This window comes from Crocuta crocuta, unplaced genomic scaffold, assembly GCF_008692635.1.
Source record: "Crocuta crocuta isolate KB4526 unplaced genomic scaffold, BGI_CrCroc_1.0 scaffold231, whole genome shotgun sequence".
NCBI lineage: Eukaryota > Metazoa > Chordata > Mammalia > Carnivora > Hyaenidae > Crocuta > Crocuta crocuta.
In genome coordinates, this window is record NW_027528357.1 from 335,738 (window position 1) to 358,743 (window position 23,006).

Sequence of the window (23,006 nt, forward strand, 5' to 3'; positions counted from 1 at the left end):
AAAAAGGGGTCGGGGGGGGGGGGGGGAATTCAGCCCTAAACGCAACTAATGCATATGTACTCATCTGAAATATTTCTGCCATTTTATCTAAAGTGGAATATTTCCAAGAGCTGATTATAAGCATGTGAAAAAAGTCTTAGTTGCTATTTTTTCAAACTTCAATCAGTTCACAGGGATGATTATATTCAACTATTGAGGGAAGCATTGACGTAATCTATCCAAACGTGCTCCTGAGTCATCGCCGAAAATGTGTGTATCTACGGTCTGCTGTATCTCGCCTTGACGCTTCTTTCCTTTTTAATTAGCAATCTTTCCCTCTTGTGTGTGTGTGTGTGTGTGTGTGTGTGTGAGCGCACACGCGCGCTTTTTTTCCTATGCATTTAAGGTTTCTAGTCTAGAAAGATTCCTACCAATAGTAACTACAATCTGAATGGTGAAATCAACAGCACAGCAAACATCGTCCTTAATGACATGAGACCTGTTGCCTCCTCAGTCTCATGAAAAATGTTCGTTCACATAAATATTTTTAAATGTTAAAAAAGATTGTGTGAAAAAAGCATATTGACTCCACCTTTTACAGATTGGAAAGATTCTCACAGCTCTGCGCCAACAGATTTTTATTTTTATTTTTTGCAAGAATCATTTTATAGTTATTTTCTCTTTCTACTACTTGGTTGTCCTTGCTCTTTTATTTAGACTTTTTGCGATGCAAATATTATTTAAGCCTTACTCAGCTTATGTGGTGATTTTAAAATGTTTTAATGTTCCATGTGAGATTCCCACTGGTCCCATTTCTTATGCTGAAAATGTATTAACTCCCATATCAATATATATGTACTCTTGCCAATCAAAGGTATAAAAAGGTATCTTCTGTGCATAATTAGAGAAGTTATTATAAGTAGAGGATAGAAGGAGAGAGGAAAAGGAGAGAGACCAAAAGAGCAAAGGAGAAAATGAGAAGAATATAAAGCCAAAGAAAATGGAAGTAAGACAGAATTTCAAAACGTGGAAAGTACAAAAAAGATGGAAGAATGAACTCCTAAATTAAAGATGGGAAAAGAATGAAGCAAACTCAGTGACAGGGAAAAATAAACAGCAATTTGAATAATCATCAAATAAATTATTAAGGAAAAGAGGGAAAGAATCAGATTAAGGACTGATAGCAACACAAATGAAAACAGAAAAGAAAGTACGCTATTGGTAATGGGTCATTTCAATGTAACTGAAATGCTCTGATTTCCTGTACTATCCCACACTTTTTTTTCTAGTGTTATCAAAAATGTTATTCCCCAAGTATTATTCTTATTAATGTTCTCTTCATTTCTGCAGGAGGCATAAAAATAACTGATGAGTGTGGGAACATAAGCCGTGTGGTTAGTGAGGCAGGGGTGATAATTAGAACATGCTGTACTATGCAGTAAACAAAGCTATTATGAACGAGAGAGTTCTTTATAGAGTGTTTAAAAAGGGGATGGAAATAATATACTTTCCCTTGACTGGCTTAAAAGCTCAGCTGGTTTTTACCCTGAGAAATTTAAAAAAAAAAAAAAAGTGATTGGAGCTAGTCGGCCAGTGGATTTGGAATCTTGTTAAATGCAACTATAAATATTATTGATAAGTGTTTTGTTTCATATTAATTTTTCTTATGCAATACCTTTCCTATACAAACTTTTAGTTTTTAAACAATCTCCAAGATTTCATAAAGTTAAGTTATTGAATAAAAATCCTCTGACTTTTGAACCCATGTTTTAAGAAGTTTTTTGCCTGTTTGTTTTTACTGATTTTTAATAATTCTGATTTAAGGTTCTCAAAATGTGAAATACCATTTGTAACCTCTGATCTTACTTTGGACCTCACTTATCACACTTCCCCTTATCTGAATCAAATAATTCTGATTCTGGAACTATATCCATTCTCCAGTAAGTATATTTCCCTACATCCATGGGGAATATGTTCCAAGATCACCAGTAGATACCTGAAACCGTGGGTGGTACTGAATCGTATACAGAGTATTTTATTCCTATACATATACTTATGATAAAGTTTAATTTATAAATGATTCACAGTAAGAAATTAACAACAATAATAAAATAGAACAATTGTAACAATATAGTGCAATAAAAATAATGTGAATGTGGTTTCTCTCTCTCCCAAAATATCTTATTATACTGTACTCACCCTTCTTGTGATGATGTGTGATGATAAAATGCCTAGTGATGAGATGAAATAAGGTGCATGACGTAGGCATTGTGACCTAGTGTTAGATTACTATTGACTTTCTGATGTAATGTCACAAAGAAGATTATCTGCTTCCAGATCACAGATGACAGTGGGTAACAAAAAATGTGGAAAATGAAACCACGAAAAGGGATACTGCTTTAAGACCAATATGTCTATATTTGGAAGTGTTTTTTCCCAAGCTATATCAAATTTATGAAATATCACACAGTGTGTTTCCTCTCTTCATCTCTTCATATGCCCCAAACACCTGAGTTATACTAAGAAGCCTTTGTTATACTTTTGCCTTCTCATCTATGTAGTTCGACCATGTGCCCTCATTTTTTTTTCAGAATACAAGTCCTTTCAGTTATTGTGAAACACTGCAGTATTATTTGACCTTCAAAAAATAGAAGAGAATTATTTATTAAAGAACCCTAACTTGAACTTGTGCATAATGCTTAATTTCTCAAATTCCTTTCCTTATAAATAGTGCTTAATTACTTATTTGAGATAGTCACTATGGTCTGGGGGTAAAGTGATGCATAAATGTCTTTTCTATGACCACAAACCTTAGAGAAGACCAGTAAAAGAATAGTAATTACTGATAAGACAAACCATAAACAAAGTAGGGAAATGCTTTGGAAACACAGGTAAAGTTACGAATGGCCTCATAAGAGAAGGTACACTTTCCCTGGTTTGTGAAAATGGGAAAACAGATGTGGAAAGGGGAGACAAAATTGAGGTGACTTTTTAGATAAAGAAATTTACATAACTGCCTTCAAATGCAGGCCTTTAAGGCTGACACTTGCAGAGAAATCTGCCTGACTTGATTTAAGTATGCATATGCCCAACATTCTAGTTGGTTCTAGGGACAAGAAGAAAAGTAAGTCATGGTCTTTGTCTGGACAGAGCTGATGGTCTATCAGTAGTGGTAGAGATAGGCTTATAAGTGACTGAGTCCTCTGGAAATTACTGGGGTTACAGTAAGAGGATGTACAGAGGAACATGGGCCTGGAGGTTGGCCAGTAGATCCACAAAGATGAGGAGTCTGGGGCATATTCACCCACGACAATGGTCTCTTATTTACCTGCTTCTGCTTTTGCCTTTATGGTCTATTCTCCACAGGGCAACCAGAATGAGCCCTTTGAAAACTTAATGCTAATAATACCATCAGTTTGTTCTGGATCTAGCAGTGGCTTTCAACCCACCTTGAACACAATCCACAGGCCTTACCCTGGTATCCATACTCCTGCCATCTGGTCCAATCTCACGTCTCTCTTGTCATTTTTTTCTTTTCTTTTCTTTTCTTTTTTTTTTATATATTTTTATTTATTTCTAGGAGAGAGAGAGAGACAGCGTGAGCAGGGTAGGGTCAGAGAGAGAGGGGGATACAGAATCTGAAGCAGGCTCCAGGCTCTGAGCTGGCAGTCAGCACGGAGCCCGACGTGGGGCTCGAACCCACGAACCGCGAGATCATGACCTGAGCGAAAGTCGGACGCTCAACCGACCAAGCCACCCAGGCGCCCCTCTCTTGTCATTTTTCACTAAGCACCTTTCTGCCACCCCTCCAACTCCTCCAGTTTATTCATGCTGTTGAGACCACTCTCTCCATTCCTACTGCAACACTAGCTTTCCTCTCCCTTTCTTCAGGTGTCTGTACAACTCTCTCCTGCTCAGAGAGGACCTCCCTGACCATACTCCATCTCCCCTTTTCTATTTATAATATTGCTTATTCTCCACACCATGCATCACCTCCTGGTGCTATATTATGTACTAATGACCTTGACTTGTTTGTTTCCACACAAAGAATGTAAGTTCAGTTGAGAGCAGGGTCTTTGTCAGTTTTATTCATTGAAATATCTCCAGTATCTGGAAGAGTGTTAAAAAAAAAAAAAAAAAGACTTCCAATAATTTAAAAAAATTAGTAAAAGAATGGAAAGCAGAATCCTAAGAGAAATTTTAGCCATTGATTTGAAGTGATCAGAAACTAACATTTTTACTCAATCTGAATCATTTTCCAAAAATTAAAGCTTTCCTCTATTAGTCTTTTTGGCCTCAGGAGGTAGGATTTTTGAAGATACTTAAGCAAAGTCTGAGTGCTCATGTGTTAAGAAGAATTCCTCCTACAGAAAAAAATCCATGCAATTAGATGCAGGGTTGGATTAAATGAGCTCAAAGTCCTTCCAACACTAATGGTTCATGATTCTATAGACAAAAGTACCTAATCACAGGAGGCCGATGGTCTAATGCAGGGTTTTTAAAACTCTTTCAGAAAGTAGTAGTTTCTTGGGATCTGAAGCTTTGTGATAAATAAAAAGTTGTGATTCAAATACATTTGAGAAATTTGAATGAAATACATTGAAATAAGCTTCTTGATAGAATGAACTTAACAATGTGAATGGGTATTATTAATCTTCAAAGCAGGAATATCATTGCAGTTTTAACTAGATTTATTTGAAAGTGAATATATTTGGTTGTGGAGCAACCTACATAACTTTGGGAAACACTTTTTCTAACAAAGCAAATAAGTTGATAGGACTTAGCAAATGTGCAAAGTGCTTCAAAGGTTGCTTTCTCTTTCTTGTGAGTCCCGTTACGCCTTGTGGGGCCCTCCCATCTGAAGTAACTCAGAATCTCAAACTTCTCTGAGCTTCACCTATCACGAAAAGCAATCAAACATTTTTCAGTGTTTTCATTTTTAAATAATCTAAAATCCATTTTGAAGATTATCCCACATAGTAATAGTAATATTTTATTTTAAAGGGTTTAAACAGCGATAAAAAACAACCCATTTTCCTGTAATTTTTAAATGATAAAGTTCTAAGTGATTTAATCTTTAACCTAGAAATAAACAGCACATGAGAATCTTCACTTTGCCAAGGAAAAAACTAAGACTCAGAGAGAGAAAACGGTTTGTTCTTGTCCTAGAACCACTAAAGATGGAAACAAGACCTAGCTGTAAATATCTTTATCATTCCATTCAACACCATCAGCTCCTAATGCCACACCACCAAACACTGTGGTATCAAGGTATGGGGTGGCCTCTGTTGAATGAGGATGGACAGACTTCTCAGGGCACTTTAAATAAGAGTGCACCACAATGCATCTTTAAATAGCAGGTACAATTAAACTTGTCCCCCCACTTCAACCCCAGACTATTATCTGTGTAGGACAGTGAGAAGCTGGGCTCTGCTTGGGGACCGAGAGAGGTAGTTCTAAGTGATGGGAGAGGTCACCATTCCACTTGTTTTTGTTCCCTTGCACTGAATTTGACAGCTATGCTTCCCCTCCATTATTGTCAACCACGTCTAAAATAGAATTGTTTTCAGTAGTAAAGACACAATGAAACTTGAATTCGGGAGGCTTGCCAAACATCTCCTCTTTCTGAGCCTCCACTGAATTTTTTTGCTACCAGCCATAGAGAAGGTCAAGAGAGAAAGGCATGATGATAAACTCACTTGTAAAATTGTTCTAACAAAGCATCTGTGAGCTACTGCTTGATCAAAATGACAGACATCAATCAGAATAATAACTTCAAATATGAGATTTTCAATTAGTGAGTGAACATAAATAAACGTGTCTGGAAAATCAGCATAAGGGATTTTAGACAGAGACAGCCCATACATAACAAGAGAGAGGCAGGCATCAGGGAAAAGGTGTACTGTTCAATAAATGCAAAACAGCCCCCCCCAGAACCCAGGGTCAAAGAGGAGCTAGAGGAATTGGCTTGCACATTAACAAAGACCTATGCACAATTATCCCTGAGTGATGCTTTTGAGCTCATGTATACGTTACAGATCTGTAAAGATAACTAGCCTCCATTTTATAACGGGACAGAATACACCTTCCTCTGCGACTCAACAGGGCTTTCCAGACCTCCCCAGTGAAATGTAGTAGATTAGACAAACTCTCAAAATAGAAAGTGTAGCACACATGAGGAGATACTCTTCAAGGATGGAGAAGGGGAAAGAGGAATGTTATAAAGGTGAGAGAGTTTTCCGAAATGTTGAGTCGGGCCTTTCAGCAAACTAAATAATCCAGAGTTTGGTCCACAGTGTCTGTCAACACAGTAAAAAGTGATTAACAAAACCAAGACCTATTGAGCACTGCAGGCCTACTTTTCAAGCATAAACAAGGAAGGAGAGAGAAGGAGATGCTTGGTTGGCAGTATGCCTCACAGACTATCAACTATTGTAATTATAACACCAACAATGACAACAAAATAAAACATTCAAAAATGTATGTATATTCCACCTTTCATCAGAAAGCCACAAAGGTCTTTTCAAACAATAACTCATTAGTCTTTACAATACCCCTGTGGAAGAGTTGAGGATGTATATGTTATTAGCACTTCACACTTCCATTGTACTTTTCCTCTAAGGAGATGGAAGTAGGATGGATTGAAATTATAAAGTAGAAACCACTTCAAATTGATGGATGGATTTAAAGGAGGGCTTTGTCATGGCTGTGAATGTGCTCCTACAGCAGGAAAAAATTATATAGTACTATGGAAGGGAAAGAAGGATAAAGGAAATAAGTAGACATCTGCCTTAATGATCCTTTGAAGGCTCTTGTCTCTCATATATCTGTACACAGTTCAGCCACGGAACACTTGGCCCCATTGAGGGAGTTCAGTCCAGTGCCTCATCTGAAAGAAATAGAAATCTAACTGTTAGACACTCTCGTCTCATGACGAGTCCAGTGTCCCTTTGTAGTTCTCTAGTTACTGTCTCTAAGAGTCCTATCACGGTTCCAGAATCTTTTGCATTGTTCAAGTCATTCTGGATGCCCATACTTCAGTGTTGACTTTCTTACCTGGTAAAGTCAAATAAGGACCTGAAAGAGTTTAACTGTAACCATTGTAGACCTCCTGCTTTTGATCTAATTAAGATGCCCTTGTCTTAATCAATTGTGCATTGCTAGATGCTGAATTAAAGAGTCCTTTTGGACACGCAAATTCCCCAAGAAGTTTCTGAGTCAGTTCTTGTGATCTCCCTTCCTTAACAAAAGGGAATGAAAACTATTCAGAATAATGCTGGTGAACCTTCAGTTTGGTTATATGGTTGTATCTAATCAGTAAGAACTCTTTAAACTTTACGGTTTGGGGATGCAATGGAAGATATATATAAAATAATGGCCACAAAGCAGAGTAGGACTGTCATATGTACAGTAACCAATGAATATAATTTAAAAAATCATTATAATCAATGATATAAGCTATTATGGACTAATTGGAAAAAGACTTCTTGAAATGTGCTAGCAAAATGCATGTATTATGGGAATCTTTTGTGTTGCTGTTTCCGCTTGAGAAGTAGGGTCATTCTTTTATACTCTACAGATTTATGGTTCCTTTTTTATTATGTGTCATGAAAATTTTAAAACATGAGAAACTGTGTTCTATTATCCAGATTTGTCAAAAGTGAAATTGTTTTTGAGGACCGTAGTGCTGCAAATTCAATTGAAATGACCTTTACCACTCCCTAACCCATTTTGCTCTTCCCTTTCCCTGGGGTAAGCAATATTTTTTAATCCAATTAGCATCTTCATAATTGTGTTATTATACTTTTATTACATATGCTTATATCCACATGCAAAATACAGGATTGTGTTATATTTAAAAACTTACACAGCAGGATTTACCCCGTAGAAATGTTATTTTTATCTGGCTCTTTTAGCCCATATTATCCTTTAAGATAATGTTAATGGTGCAAATATTTTCCTGTATTTGTTTCAGATTTTTCTCTCTCTCTCTTTCTTTAATGCAAGGATGTGTGACTCACCTTCCCGTCCTTTCCCTTCCTCACTCCCTAGCTAATAACCATCTTGAAGTTGGTGTGTGTCATTTCCGCCGATGTTATTATAATTGTATTATTTATGTGTTTCTCTATGGACATTAATATAATTTTTGAATATTATCATGTTGAACATGTTCTTCTTTTCAGCAATTTACTATGAAAAATTTCAAGCATACAGCAGAGTCGAAACAATTTTACAGCCAATACCTACACAACTACCACCTAGATTTCATCATTAACAATTTTTTCCTTTATCATTCATCCCTCCCTCCATGAATTCATGTTTCTATACATCCATTAATCCACATTAATTTTTAAATTCATTTCAAAATAAATTGTAGAAATCTTTTACATGTTTTTTTGCAATTTCATTTTCACTTAGAATTTTATTTAGTTGATTCTTTTTAACTGTTGGAAACTGTTCCATTGTAAGATTAATAGTGCTGCGTCCATTTTCCTTGAGTGATTGGCAACTGGGTAGATTACAATTTTGTACATATTGCTAAATGGGTATCCAAGACAGCTTTGCAAGTATACACACCTATTTGGCTATGTAAGAATTCACATTTGCCCTCATCTATCCAAACACTTGGATTTTTGTATTTTATCAATATAATGGCTGTCAAATATCACATTGTTTTAATTGACATTTTTTTCTGGTAAGTAGTGAGATTCAGCAGGTCTTCATGTAAGACACTTGTATTTTGCTCTTTGTGGAACTGTTTGTTTAGATTCTCTTCAATTTCTTTTCAATTTATTTATTCTTAGATAGAAAGGGAGCCTAAGCAAGGGAGGGGTAGAGAGAGGAAAAGAGAGGATTCCGAGCAGGCTCCGCATTATCAGCACAGTCTCTGACATGGGCTCAAACCCACAAACTGCAAGATCGTGACCTGAGTCACCCAGGCACCCCTCCATTTTTTTATTGTACAATTTTTCTTCTTCTTTTCTTCTGATTGGCTTGCAGGTATAAATTATATATTTATGCACAGTAGTCTATTGTCATATATATATTCACTGTCAATATTTTTCCTAATAATGTGGCTTTTCTTTTTATTTCATTGAAATATCTTTTACCATACAAAGCTGAATTTTATACATTTACAGATGTATTTTCGGGTTCTTGAAATTTTTAGTATAATAAAGGTATTTTCCTATATCTTCTAAAAGTTCCCAAGCTCAGCTTCTCAGATATAGGTTCTTTTTCATCTGAAACTAATCTCTGTCTTCTTTCTAATTTAGGCATCTATATTATCTATCTTATTTTCCCTGTGAACAGCTATTTTTCAAGCAATGTTTGTTACAGTGTCTCCCACTGGTTTTTTAATACCTCTTTTGTCACTCTTCAAGTTTTCAAATATGGGTAAGTCTAATTTGGTTTTTCCATTTTCTTCCAGTGCTGCAATATGTCTGCACTGCTCCACCACAACAGTGTTTCAATAAATCTTGGTGAGTAATATGACAAGTTCTTGTTCTACCTCCTTATCTACTTTCCTTTTAGAATATTCTTTGTCCTTTAATTTTGCAGATCATTCATGGGTCAAGTTCTTTGAAATACTCTGTGCAATGCTCTTTGTACTTGTATTGAATTTATGTGAAATTTTAGCTAAAAATTATCAAGTTTATGCAATTTTCATACATCTCTAGTTAATGTATCTTTATTTTATGTTCTTCACAACTTTTGTAACTTTTCCCTTAATTTCTTAGGACTTTTATCACATCTTTTGTCAGATTTATATGAAAATGACTTTTCATTTCTTTGTCATTTTAATGGTGTCTTTTGTTATTAATTTTAGATTTATTAGTGTTCATATGGAAGGCTGTAAAGAAATGTTAGATTTCAGAAGATAGGTCTGGTATATATAGTATGCTACTGAACCCTCTCATTAATTCTTAACAGATTGATTGGAGAATCTCTTGTACTTCACAGATAACAAAGCTTTACCATTAGGTTTTAAGTCATCTTAAATAACTTAAATGTCATCTTACAGTGTTCTTGCTGTACCATATCATTAGATATCCTTCATCAGGTTAAGGACATGCTCTTCCATTCTATTTTGCTGTAATCTTTTGTTTATCATCTATAAGTACTTTATTCAGTTCTTCTCTGTATCTACTTAAAATGTCATCATATCATTGTTCTTTAATCTGTTCAGGAACATTTATTTTCTGACATTAAACCATCCTTGCATTGTGGTATAAACCCTAGTTCATTTTTGTGTGTGTGTGGTGCTAAATATAGTTTCGAAGATTTTTTAAAAAGTTTACATTCGTGTTCACGAGTGACATTGGTCAATCATTATATTCTCTTAAATATTTTCTTAAATAAAATTTATCCTAGATTTATAAAATAAACTTGCTATTTTTTTCTTCTTTGTCTAAGACAAGGATTACATATTCTTCCAAGTCTCCCTAGGATGATGTGTATAAAATTGGGCAGAAAGAAAAAGAGAAAGGAGTGATTATTATTTCAGTTTCTTCAATACATAGTTTCTGTTTACTTTATCTCTTTGATTTATTTTTGTAGTTTACATAATTCTGTCAGGTTGCTTTTTGTCTCCAAATTTGTTGGTATCAAATTGTTCACATTGTTAAACTAAGGTATTTTAAACATTAACATAATTTCTGGAGTTATATATATTTTTGTTCAGAAATTTGTTTAGCTGAGCTACAAATTTTCTTAAACAGTCTCACTAGTGTTTTTAATACATTTACTTCTTAATCTTCTTTAAGGAACTTACAATTTTATTAATTATTACATTTTTGTGTTGTTTTTCTTTTTTATTGGTATATGCTTTAATCATTATTATTTCTCCCTTTTACTATTTGTTTGTATTAACTATGATACATTTCTGGCCTTATCATTTGCAAGTTTACTTGTAATTTTTCAGTCTATTTGTATAACAGATAATCTTTTATTCTTATACAGATAATTATTTTTTAAAACAGATCATGTAGAACCATATATTTCCATTTAAATTTTAATTTAAATACTATTTTATCTTATAAAATTTGATGTTTAATGGTTTATTTGCTATTAACTTATAAATATTATTTTATTCTTATTTTACTTTTTAAAAGTATATACACTGTAAAAAAAATCCAAACTCTTTATTATTTAATTTTACATTGTTACTGACCAAATTTATTGAAATGCTAGTAGAAAATATGGCTGATATGGCAATGACTCTTTAAAATATATGGAGACTACTTTTTTTTAATCACTAGAACATAGTCAGGTTTTTGAAAAATAAATGTTCCATGTATATTTGGAAAACTCTATTTTTCAGCATAGAGTTTTATGCATAGTTATAAATGAAGTAGAAATAGATATAGACTTATGTAGATATATTCAAACTTCTCAATATGCTTATTACAATCGTTTACATGTTGACCTTTTCTGTCTCCTTGGTCTGATATGTATTAAAATATTCAGTATTTTAATATTAGTATTTTCCTAATTATGTTAGATTTTGTTTTATATATTTTAACATAATTATTTTAGGAATATACCGTTTTCTGATTGTTTTGTATTGTTAGGGCTATTCCTTTTATTGCTTTATTACTTCTCTTCTTTGGCTACTCTTTGCTATATGACATAATGCTATATGAGCTTAATATTACTATATCATAAAGCATTTCTTTGTATGGTTTTGCCTTCCATATTATCTTTTTCTCTCATTTTCTCTCTCATTTTTTAAATAATTCTGTATCACTTTGCTTGAATTTATTTTTTACAAGCAGCATAATGGGTTTAAAAATCTATATTATATTTTCCAATATTGATAAGAAAGCTTAATCTGTTTGTAATTATTATGCTTGTTGATATATTTGATATTTGATCCTGTTTCCACCATTCTTCGTGTTTTCCCTTTTTTTTTTTTTTTAAGTTTATTTGCTTAGAGAGAGAAAGAAAGAGAGAACATGAGTGGGGGAGAGAAAGAGGAGAGCAAGAACCCAAGCAGGTCCCATGCTGTCAACACAGAGCACAACGTGGGGCTCGATCTCACACACCGTGAGATCATGATCAGAGCTGAAATCAAGAGTCTGATGCTTAACCGACTGAGCCACCCAGATGTCTCAATGTGGTTTCTGTTTATAATATGTTTCTTTGTCACCTTTTTATTCTCCTCCCAGGTTTTGTTTGATTTTCAGAATTTTCTTTATTGATGTTTTTTTCATTTACTCTTCTGGTTTGGATTATTTTTTTGTTCTTTGAATTGTTTAATCATATCTATGCATATATATAATCTTTGTTAAAATATAAATTATTCATTGGTTTTTCTTCAGAATATGACAAGGAAATTTTCTATTTTAATTACAGACTGAAAATAACCTCTCAAACATTGTTATTATTTATTATTTAGAATTCTAGTGTTGCCTTCAAGAGATACCAAGTAGTCATTACTAATTTTTTATATTTGATAATTCAACTACTTACTAATATGTCTTATCCATCATCCTACTTCTACTCTTGCTGAAGTTCTATCCTTTACTTGAGCTTTCTGGGAAGACTTGCTGTAGTTAACTCAGCATTTATGTAAGAGAAAATATAGCTGTTTTGCTCAATTGTCCATTATGCTGGGCATAAAATTCTAGACTGAGGAATTATTCGCCAATCAATCTGACATTATTATCCACATACTTTGGTGACGTCTCCTAGGGGTAATGACAAGTTCTACTTTTAGTCCAATTGCTATCTGTTTGTAATATATCTTTTCCCCTCAGTTTTTCTAAACTATAATAATTGTTATTTTTACTATTATCTGTCCAGGGTGGATTTTTTTTTTATATCCCATATTTAAACCTTGGAGAGTGATAAGATAGATTTTGGAGGAGGGGAAGGGTAAGTCTAGAAAATATTTTTTGAGCAGATTGAAAATATCAACCTACTTAAGTAGCGGAAGACTTCTACAAGTTAGGTTTGTTGGTTTGTTATGACCACATTATAGATGAGAACATGGAGACAAGACCTGCCCCCAAAAAAGTTTACTTAAAACTTACACTTTTTAAAACTTGAATGCTTTCAATTAAAAAAAAAAAAATTAGCCACTGTGCTTTGAATATTGCTTGTACTCAATCTCTTTGATCTTATCTTTGAGAACCTTTGTTATAAGTAACTGCATTCCAAGGCCATCCCCTGCAGTAAACACATGGCAGTGGTATGTATAGTATTAAAGGGACATAGATAATGTAGGCATGGACTCACTTGCCATCTGTATCCGAGTCTTTTTTCCTCTGTAGTATTGTTTCTCTCACCCTCTAGTTAGTGCAACAGGGCTTATATGAAATACGACCCTCATCCTTTATTTCATGTTTCCAATTGCTGAATCCAAGTGTGTACTTGAAAGAACACACATGCTGGGTTTGACTCTGATTCTTTTATTTGATGCATTGGAATACTCTGATCTGCAACAAGATCCTGCAACAAAGGTGCTCTGATGAGTATAGTGCAATAAATTAACCTGCCTGGATTTGTCTCCATTTTCTCATCTGTAATATGGATTTAACATTAGTGCCTAACAAATCGAACCCTTGGTGATATGAAATAGGTTGCTATTTTCAATGTGCTTGAAAGAATGTTTACAGGAACTCTCCTCACCAACCCACTCACCTCCATCCTATTATTTCTCAAATCTTATTAGCATTAGTTCCCAAATACCTCAGATCACCCCCCTGCTATCTATCCTACTGCTGCCTTAGCTCATCTGAACTATTATAATGATTTTCTAAATAGCCTGTGTGCCTCCAGCTTCATTTTACTCTAATCCATCTTCCACCATGCCACCAAAATGCTTTTCTAAAGTGCAAATCTGTTCACATCACTGCTGTTCGAATTCTGGTGGCTTTTAATTATTTTCGTGCACCTTAACACGACCTGTTTCAGCCTCTGGCCCCAGCTGATTTCTTCAGGCTTCTCTCAGTCCTTGATTTTCCACTCAGCTCTTCTTTTGGTTCTCCTGATCTGTATTCAGTTCCCTAATTGGCATGTTCTTTCTCCCTCCTGTCCTTATGCTCTTGCTGTTGCCATTTATGATATCCTGTCCAACCTTGTCCACTTGGCTGGGCCTCACTCATCTCCCGAAACCAGTATCTCCTTCTCTTGGCAATGTTTCTTAGTCCTCGTCCTCAGGCTGAAGTCTAGGCTCTTTGTCTATGTTGTCGAATACAGATACTTTACTCCTACATGTTGTGATTGTTTATTTTGTTGTCTCTCACTGATTCTAAAAGGAGCTCCTTGAGGGTAGGAGCCACATGGTGTTCATCTCTGCATCAGAAAAATAACTACCCGGTTATTTTTTAGTGTGAAGGCCCAATAGATATTTCCTAAACTCATGAATAAATGATTTGCTAATTGAATTTCAATAATGATTCACTCTGCAGCCTGTGGAATAAAGATGGCTACTATTAATGAATTAGAGTTTCAAGGACTTATTTTTAATATTACCATTTAATTAACAAAGTAAGGAGTGAGCGCCTACCCGGTGGGCAGCCATTGCCAACAACAATGGGTCCTTATAAAGAAGATAATTTTGGTCCATGTAATGCTTTGCATAGATACGAAAAGAAACAGTTTTCACAGAGTATAACATAGAGTGTTCTTTCGAGCCTTAGAATCAACAACGGTTTTGAAAAATTGTGATTCTAAAACTTTAAAGACATTTTAATCTATCTACTCCGTGGAAGTAAATGCCTAATAAAATATCATGGCCGCCACCCTGCCGGCCCACCCATCTTTGTCGTCTGTACCTTCATGCCCTCGATGCAGTATGGCCACCGTTGGCCCCTTGGCTCATGTGTGCAATTCCTATTAATTTCAGAAAACGGCCACCGCCGAAGCAGTAAGAGTGAATTTAATTTAAAAAGTGCAATCATGTTCTGCCTTGTGCAGAACCGGACTTGGAATTATTTGTGACTGTGATTTAGCATTATTTCTGGGGGGAGAGTCACCCTGTTTAATACTAATAGTCTTCCCAGGAAGTTTCATTAGAGTGAACTGCAATTTTTATTGCTCAGGATTTAACAAACTCCAATCTAAAGTCTCACTAGAGACCTCGAGCCTCTTCCCCCCTCATGAGCGCCTTTCTCCTGAAATTTCTCTGCTCAACACTCCTGACAACAACCTGTCTGCAGATGCACCAACAGCTGCTCCTGCTGAAAAATGGGCTTGTCTCTCTCACGGGGGCTATGATTTCTGGCATATGCATGCCTCCTACTGTCTCTTTGGTTTTAAAGCAATTTTCAGCACACCTGCTTGCTTGAACTTTACTGACAAGCCCTCTTAAGAGTTCACTGAAGAAAAAAATATTCGTTTCCTAGGTACTTCCCTGTAATTCTAAATTTCACTTTAAATCTCCCAGTAAAGCGTTTACCCCTGTGGATGGAAAGACAATCTGTGTTGAGACAGTCCCGCTTCCTCAGGCAGGATCTCATCAGCTCTCATATCACAGCAGATAGAGAAAGGGATGATCCATTAAGGCAATAAGGCCAACTTGTTCCTACCGCCAAAAGTGTTCCTTAGAGTACATTTGCTACTATCATGTCCAGTCTGGGTTTAACCACCACCCAAGAGTTTCTATCTCACTCAAAAAATTCTCCAATTGGATGGTTCTACTCTTTTGGTTTTGATCCTGCCAGCCTTTCAATTTGAGTCAATCTCATGAAAATATTGATCAGTTCATTTTTATTCTACTTCCTGGCCTTACCTTAAAGAAGTTCTCCATAAAGTTGCACTTTTGATTATGTCTCAGGAACATTTATGTGGCCACTTCCTTAAGAGTCATTTAGTCTATCCCTGGGTCATGAAAAAGTGGATAGTTATTCTGACTGTGCACAACTACCCAACAATTTAAAGACCCTCTTTTTCATACTTTAGTTCACTGGCCTGGTCTTAGGGTAATTGTCTCAATGCTTCCGTGTAGTCATTGTACGACATGCTCAGTGTCAGAAACCTCTTTTGATTATTACTCCTGTGGAACCCGTAGGTGCTCTCAACTGTGGTCAAGGTCATTGGATAGACCCATCTTAAGCGTTGTGAGACCAGTGAATTGGGAGTAAATGAAAGTTTCAAAGCAGGCTCAAGTCAGCTAATCTATATCTAAAATAGTGAGAAAGAGTGGTCCAAATGCAATGGGAGGTAATTAATGTTGATATTATGAGAGCAATGAGTATAGACTATTAGGGCATTCTCAAAGCCAAGGCAAATAAGATTCTAAAAATAGGTGAGGATGGACATGGATGGGCCTTTTGGGCTTAGAATGCAGTCACAATGTCCCAAACAAAGTAACATAAAAATACAGGAAAAGGAGCAAAAAAGTCCACATGAAAACCAGAGCCAGTGCTGCTAATCTTTGCATATGGAATTTGGTCAATGATATATGTAGGTACTAATCATTCATTGCCTCAGTAAATATGAAGAACTCCTTTTTGTTTGCTTCAGATCAATTTTTTCTTCTAATGAAATTCTTTGCTTCAAAAAATTAAGAAATAGTTTTCCCTGGGGTAAACCAAGTGGAAAGTTGAAATAATATTAGCTAAACACCTACTATGTATTATATTTACTTAAAATAAACCTTGCACTTCACTACACATTGTTGCAATGAATATTATCTCATTCCATGTCTGATTAGGCTCAAAATCAATGACAACAGAGCTAGTCAATGTAGGGTCAGGATATGGACCCAGTTGATCCTGAGTCTAAAGCCAATGTTTTTTCCATTATGTTCTACTGCTTCCAAGGCTTCCATCTCAGCTGAAGCACAAAATATCTCAGTTACCAAAATCACATTGACTCTAGTCCATTTCTCACTTTCTCTTCATCTTATTTTATTGTGCCTAAGTCGGTACAAGAAGGCAGCTGCCATGGGGATGGGAAAGCCGTGGCTCTGGAAGGAGACCAGCTCCATTTACACTCTAGCTCTGCTTCATCCTAGCTTTATGAACCTGCACAAGCAGAGGAGCCTCTCTGAAACTCAGGTTTCTCATCTGTAATGTGGGAATATAAGTGCTTAAAATTGACCTGCTGGGAGGATCAAATACCTGGCGGACACATGTGTGGCAAATTTTTTTTTTTTTAATGTTTTTTTTTTTTTATTTATTTCTAGGAGAGAGAGAGAGACAGCGTGAGCAGGGGAGGGTCAGAGAGAGAGGGAGTCACAGACCGAAACAGGCTCCAGGCTCTGAGCTGGCAGTCAGCACAGAGCCCGACGCGGGGCTCGAACCCACGAACCGCGAGATCATGACCTAAGCGAAAGTCGGACGCTTAACCGACTAAGCCACCCAGGCGCCCCAACATGTGTGGCAAATATTAATTCCCTTCTCTTTCAGTGTCAATTTGTCAGCTCCAGATTGGATATAACCTTCCTGCTTTGACCTTCCTTCTCCCTTTTTACAAAATTCAATTCCATTCACTTAGCATCTGAACATAATTGACACTTAATGAATACATGTTGAGTGAATGAAAGATCTCTTCAGGACTCAGATCAAATGTCCTTAGGACTCTGAATTCCCAGCCTCACCCTTGTTAAGATTGGTGATGGCCTTAAATCCCCTTAGTATTGGTTTATTTGTGTTAGCATGGTGTGTTAGCATGTTGTCTTATAGTTATTGACTCTTGGGCTTTCTCACTCAATGGCAACTTTTTCAAGACCAGGAACCATCTTTTACTTTTCCTTGTAAACTTTGTACTTAACAAATGTCTTGGAATATTTATTTGACAAATTATTGTTGGAAAGATTTAATCTGAATACAAGTAGTTAATATAGCTAATGCTGATTAATCTTGTCCATAATATTTCACAAAGTATTTAAATACAATAAGGAAGTTAAAGAAATTCCAATTATAACATAGCCAAAATATGAATATATTAGTTTATTTAGATTTACATCATAGTTTGATTCCATACTTATGCCAGAGTTATAGTCTACAATCTCATGTTTAAAGATTGGGGTGGAAAAGTATTAGATGTGGATTATCTACAGAGCTCCATGGTAGGTTGGTGTATAATAAAAAAAGAATTTTACAAAGTAAATAACCCCCTTGTCAACTTATTTAGTAAAGGCTAAGTTTTCATAAAATAGGGCCCATCATAAGCAAAAGAGTCTTGTAGTACATAATCTTGAACAAAGAAGCAAACCAGATTTCACACATACACACACCCCATCATGGTGCCCATCCTCTGAGATCATTCTCTTGCAGTGGATTTAGTTTGATGGTGGTGGCTGTGATCTGACTGATTTGTTAGGTGAGTCCTGAAACATATGCCTCTGTTTGTTTCCTCAGGAATCTCCAGAAAGGGTACATTCTAGTTACCTCCATTGCATCCTGGAAGATATAAATTTAACTTTGAAAAGGGATAGGGCTGAATTATCTGCTTTAAAATAAGGATGTCCAATCTCATTTAATTGTTTTACAGAATTCTTTGAGTGGTAAAAGCATTCCATAAATAGGAGAGATTTACTACGATCTCAGGGGCTTTGACTTCAACTCAAGCCTCTCTTTTTCAAAATCACCAGAAAATAGTTTTCCTTCATTCATTAAAAAAACAAACAAACAAAACACGAAAAGGACCTTTTAAGATTCTTGCCTTCTCACTTTCCCAACTTGATCCCATCATTCTGCCCTTCGTGGCTCAGGGCAACTTCCTCACTCGCTGACCCTCTGCTCTAATCTGGCTGTCCACTAACCATGCCTTCAGATGCTACGTGAGAATCACTCTTTACTAGTTTTCTCTGGCTTGTTTTCAGCTTTCAGTTAGTTATGGAAACTTCTCAAGTAGAATTCCACATCATAAACATAGCTCTGCCACCGTCAAATGTTCCTCTAGGAATGTAGCTGACTACTAGGCTTATTCAAGAAAACCAGGCCTGCTGGAAGAACATCCCCTCTCTGAAAGGACAGAGCTCTTTGGGCTGAGCCAGAGGGTGGCACCCAGCAGAAGTGAAGGCTGACTTTGACTTCCCTTGGAAACATTAGTCAGAATGGGGAGGCTGCCCCATTAAAAGAACTTGGGGCTTTTCAAGGGTGACTCACCCCTAGGAAAACCCATTACTTTCCCAGAAACCTGCTATATTCTTAATTTCTCCCTTTTTATGGCAAGTATAAAGTGGTTAGAACTCCCACACTGTTCCTTCAGCATCTCTGAAAATTGTTCAGTCCTGTTCAGAGCTTCACCAGTGATAAAAAGCTTATTCTGCATATTCCCAGAGAGCTAACAGCATAGAACGCACCTAATGTGACTGCCCACTGCATTGACATTCATATTTAGTACGCAAAGGCAAGTCGTTTCTGAGCAAAGGAGTCCAGTTAGCTCTGTAATGCCCTGAGACAGTCCTCTATCTCTTGCTGCGGCTCCTGACAGATCTTATAAAAGATCATAAATTACTATCTGTTGAAATATATGAATTTAATGGATTCCATTAATGCATACCTGCACAGAAGAGATTTCAGGAGCCCAAAGATATGATCAGTCAAACAGCTTTAATAGTTATTAATTACAGAAGCGGACTATTTATCCCCTGCTTACATAGAAATCTGCAAGTAGTGTAATACTCACACTTCAAGGCTTTCTGGATGGAAGAAGGAAATGGGCTTTGGTTGAAAGGATCAAACACTTATTTTAGCTAATGCATTTCCATGCTGGGATTTTTTTATTTATTTATGGGAGAAAGGTCACTACTTTTGTATGTGGATTTTAAGTAATTTAATGTCATGGAGAGTGTGGATTTTTTAAAAAGAATCATAAAAAATGCTTTGACCAGCATTTAATATAGGCCACTTCCTTTTACATCTAAGTGCATGAAAATCAAAATGTTTAGATCAAAACCGAACCTCACCATTTAGGAAAGCCCAAGTCAAATTCTCATATGCAGTTTTGGTGATAGTCTGCTTGAAGCGGTTGGGCACGGTGGTATGCATGGGGTTTTCCTAAACAGCTTTGACCCAGTTATCCATGCACTGTGGACAAAGATCTCACCATCTTTGTCTGATAAGTATCATAGTGATGACAGAAATTAATTTTTGCCACACGCTAGTTGTCTCACAGCAACTCTGTGAGGCAGATACTGTTATCTCAACTTTAGAGATAAAGAAATTGGGGCATAGGAAGGTAAGGTGTCTTACCTTTGGTCCGACTTAGAGTTTGAATATGAGCTTCCTGTTGTCTGAGTCTCTATGCCCTTAAGCGCCAGGCAATGCTGCTTCCCAACCGTTAGGGAAGACTGTCATATGTGACCTTATTTCTGTTCTGATAATGATGACTATGAGAATTTTTTGACACCAGCTAGATGCCCTAAAGAAGGGTAGACCCTCATCCAATACAGAGTGAGTCCCTAAGTCTGCAAAATCTGATGATGGAATCAAGTGGGATGAGAACCATGTCTAATTACTGAATTAACTAACACACTCTTCTCCAAATACATAACCGGAAATATGTCTGGAGTCTGGGAGACTGAGGTTTGTCCTCAACACTCAACAGCAGGCACAGAGATGGATCACTGTAGTGTGTACTATTGAATGCTGTGTCCTAGCATTGATTATGGCTGTGCCTCCACTTTGGTCTTATGAATTCATTTTAAAATTATTTTTAATATGATTTAGCCTCCTGGATTAGCTATGTGCTGTGGACTGCAAACTCTGTGTCTTAGGCATCTTTCCATTTCCCAAAGGGCCTAGCACGGTGCTATAAATGTGAATAATATTACGTATATATTTATTCAAGCAACATTAGAGACTGATCTGGTACCAGGCCTTTGTTTTGCTATCTCTCTGAATAGTTTCTTTATTTTAATAATAAATAAGACTTTTAATAAGTCCTATTCTAGTGCTACTTCTTCTATGCAACTTTTAAAGACAGCAGTAGCTCATCCTAGCTCCTTTTTTAGGAAACACATACATCTATACCTTTGATTTCTATTCTTGGAGATGGGTCCCCAAATTAACAAAACACTTACTAGGTGCCCAGCACTATTCTATATACTTTCAATGTATCTGCACATCCAATAGTCACAACAATCTTCTAAAGAGGCACCATTATTAATCCCATTTTATAGATGGGTTAATTGAGGTACAGAGAGATAAAATAAGTTATCTCAAGTTGTAAAGGTAGATATGGCAGAGCCAGGAACCATACGTGAGCTTTTTGATACAGAACCTGAGCCTTCTGAAGCCTTGCAATTAAGTGGGGGAGGTTAATTGGAGATGAGAACAATGGGAAAAGATACAAACTTGAAGAAGTCTAGCAGTGAAACAGTGTTGGTAGCTGGAAGTTTGTTTTGTTTCTTTTTTATTTTTTTAATGTTTATTTATTTTTGAGAGAGAGACGGGCAGACAGAGCATGAACTGGGGAGGGGCAGATAGAGAGGGAGACACAGAATACAAAGCAGGCTCCAGGTTCTGAGCTGTCAGCACAGAGCCTGACACGGGGCTCGAACTCGTGGACCGCGAGATCATGACTTGAGCTGAAGTTGGACTCTTAACCGACTGAGCCACCCAAGTGACCCAAAGTTTGTTTTGTTTTAAAGATGAGAGGTCCTTAAGCATTTTAAAATCTGTTAGGTTAGAAGCAGAGCAGAGACTGGAGATGTCGGAATAGCTGAGCAGAATGTGGTCCCTCACCCAGCTCACACTGTCTTGGCCCAGGAGGCCATTCTCATTTATGTGAACCATGGTGTGAGTCTCTCAAATGGTGTCCTACTGCCTACACCCATTTCTTATTTCACCAACCACCACAGTCCCTTTCTAAATCAGAAACTGCTCGTGTCACCCTCTCACTAAAAATCTCCAATACTGTTCTCATTTCTCACACGATAAAGTCTAAATTCCTCCATCTGACTCCATATATCCTCTGTGGTTCGCCTTTGTATGCTCTGTCTTCACAGTTCACTCCATAAGTTGAACGTCTCCTCCTCTGACCCATTCTACACTGAGATACTTTTAGTTCCCCATTGTCTTTGGCTCAGGAAGCTATTCTCCCTGTTGTCTGCCTGTAAAATCACTCATATTTTAAGAACCACATCAAACACCACCTCCTTCATAAAGTCTTTTCTTTCTCCCCAGGCAGAATTAAACATTCCCTTTTGTGTCTCCCTGTGTATGCTGCATATACTTCTATCATAACAACTATAATGTTTTATTGCTCTGATTTGTTTGTGTGACTGGCTTTCCCTACTAAATGGAAAGTTGCTTGAGAACAAGGATAACTTGTTTAGCCTCAATATTCTCAGTGTAACCAGCACATAGTAGGTGCCCAGGAATTAATTGTGAATGAATTAATAAATGAATATGTATTCAAATAAATGCAGAAAATATCTTGTTGGTTGATGTGGGGACAAGAAAATATGATGAGGACATTTTTTTCCTTCTCTAAAGAGCTGAAATAATGTACCTGGTTTATAAACAAATCATTCTTCTTTCAAGAACATCCCGGTAACTGTCTCAATAAGTGAAGGACATATATTAGAAAGGTATTACACTTGCTGTTGACATTTCATTTCCTGTCTTTTTTTATGTGCGCATGCAGCTGCAATAACCTTGCTTGTACAATCTCAGTGATTGGGAAAACCATTTCTATGCAAAAAGCTCCTACGTGAACAAGTGTGGGGTAGACGAGGTGGGTGCAGGTGATGTGGTTGATGGCCATCACTGTGAGCTCCCGTTTCACCATCTTTGGCTCTGTATGCCACAGAAATCACTAAATGAGTTTCGTATTGCACCACACAGCATTCCACTTATGCGAATAGCATGTTCTTCGCATAAACATGGTGGTGCAGTTTGACATTCTTTAATTTGACCAGAAATGCCATCCTTCGGTGGAGGAGGCCAGAATTGCCTTACTATCCATTTCAATGCTGTGAAAGCCAAAAAGGTGGTTTGTGACGGAGCCAGAACCAGGATCTGCCAATTCTGACTTCCCATTCTGTCTTCTTCAATACACAGTATGACTTTCCAAATGGAAGCTGTATCGGGAGGGAACACCACTGGCTAAATTATTTAATA

At 36.5% G+C, this 23,006-nt stretch overlaps 1 long non-coding RNA gene across 1 annotated transcript in view; it reads right to left on the bottom strand.

The window, feature by feature from the left end:
- Nucleotides 1-3,540, bottom strand: part of LOC144223134 (uncharacterized) — a 5,744-nt gene extending 2,204 nt beyond the window's left edge. The window contains exon 1 of the long non-coding RNA XR_013332582.1: nt 3,429-3,540. This is a non-coding gene — a long non-coding RNA (uncharacterized LOC144223134). The remainder of the gene's footprint in view (nt 1-3,428) is intronic.
- Nucleotides 3,541-23,006: the final 19,466 nt, after the last annotated feature.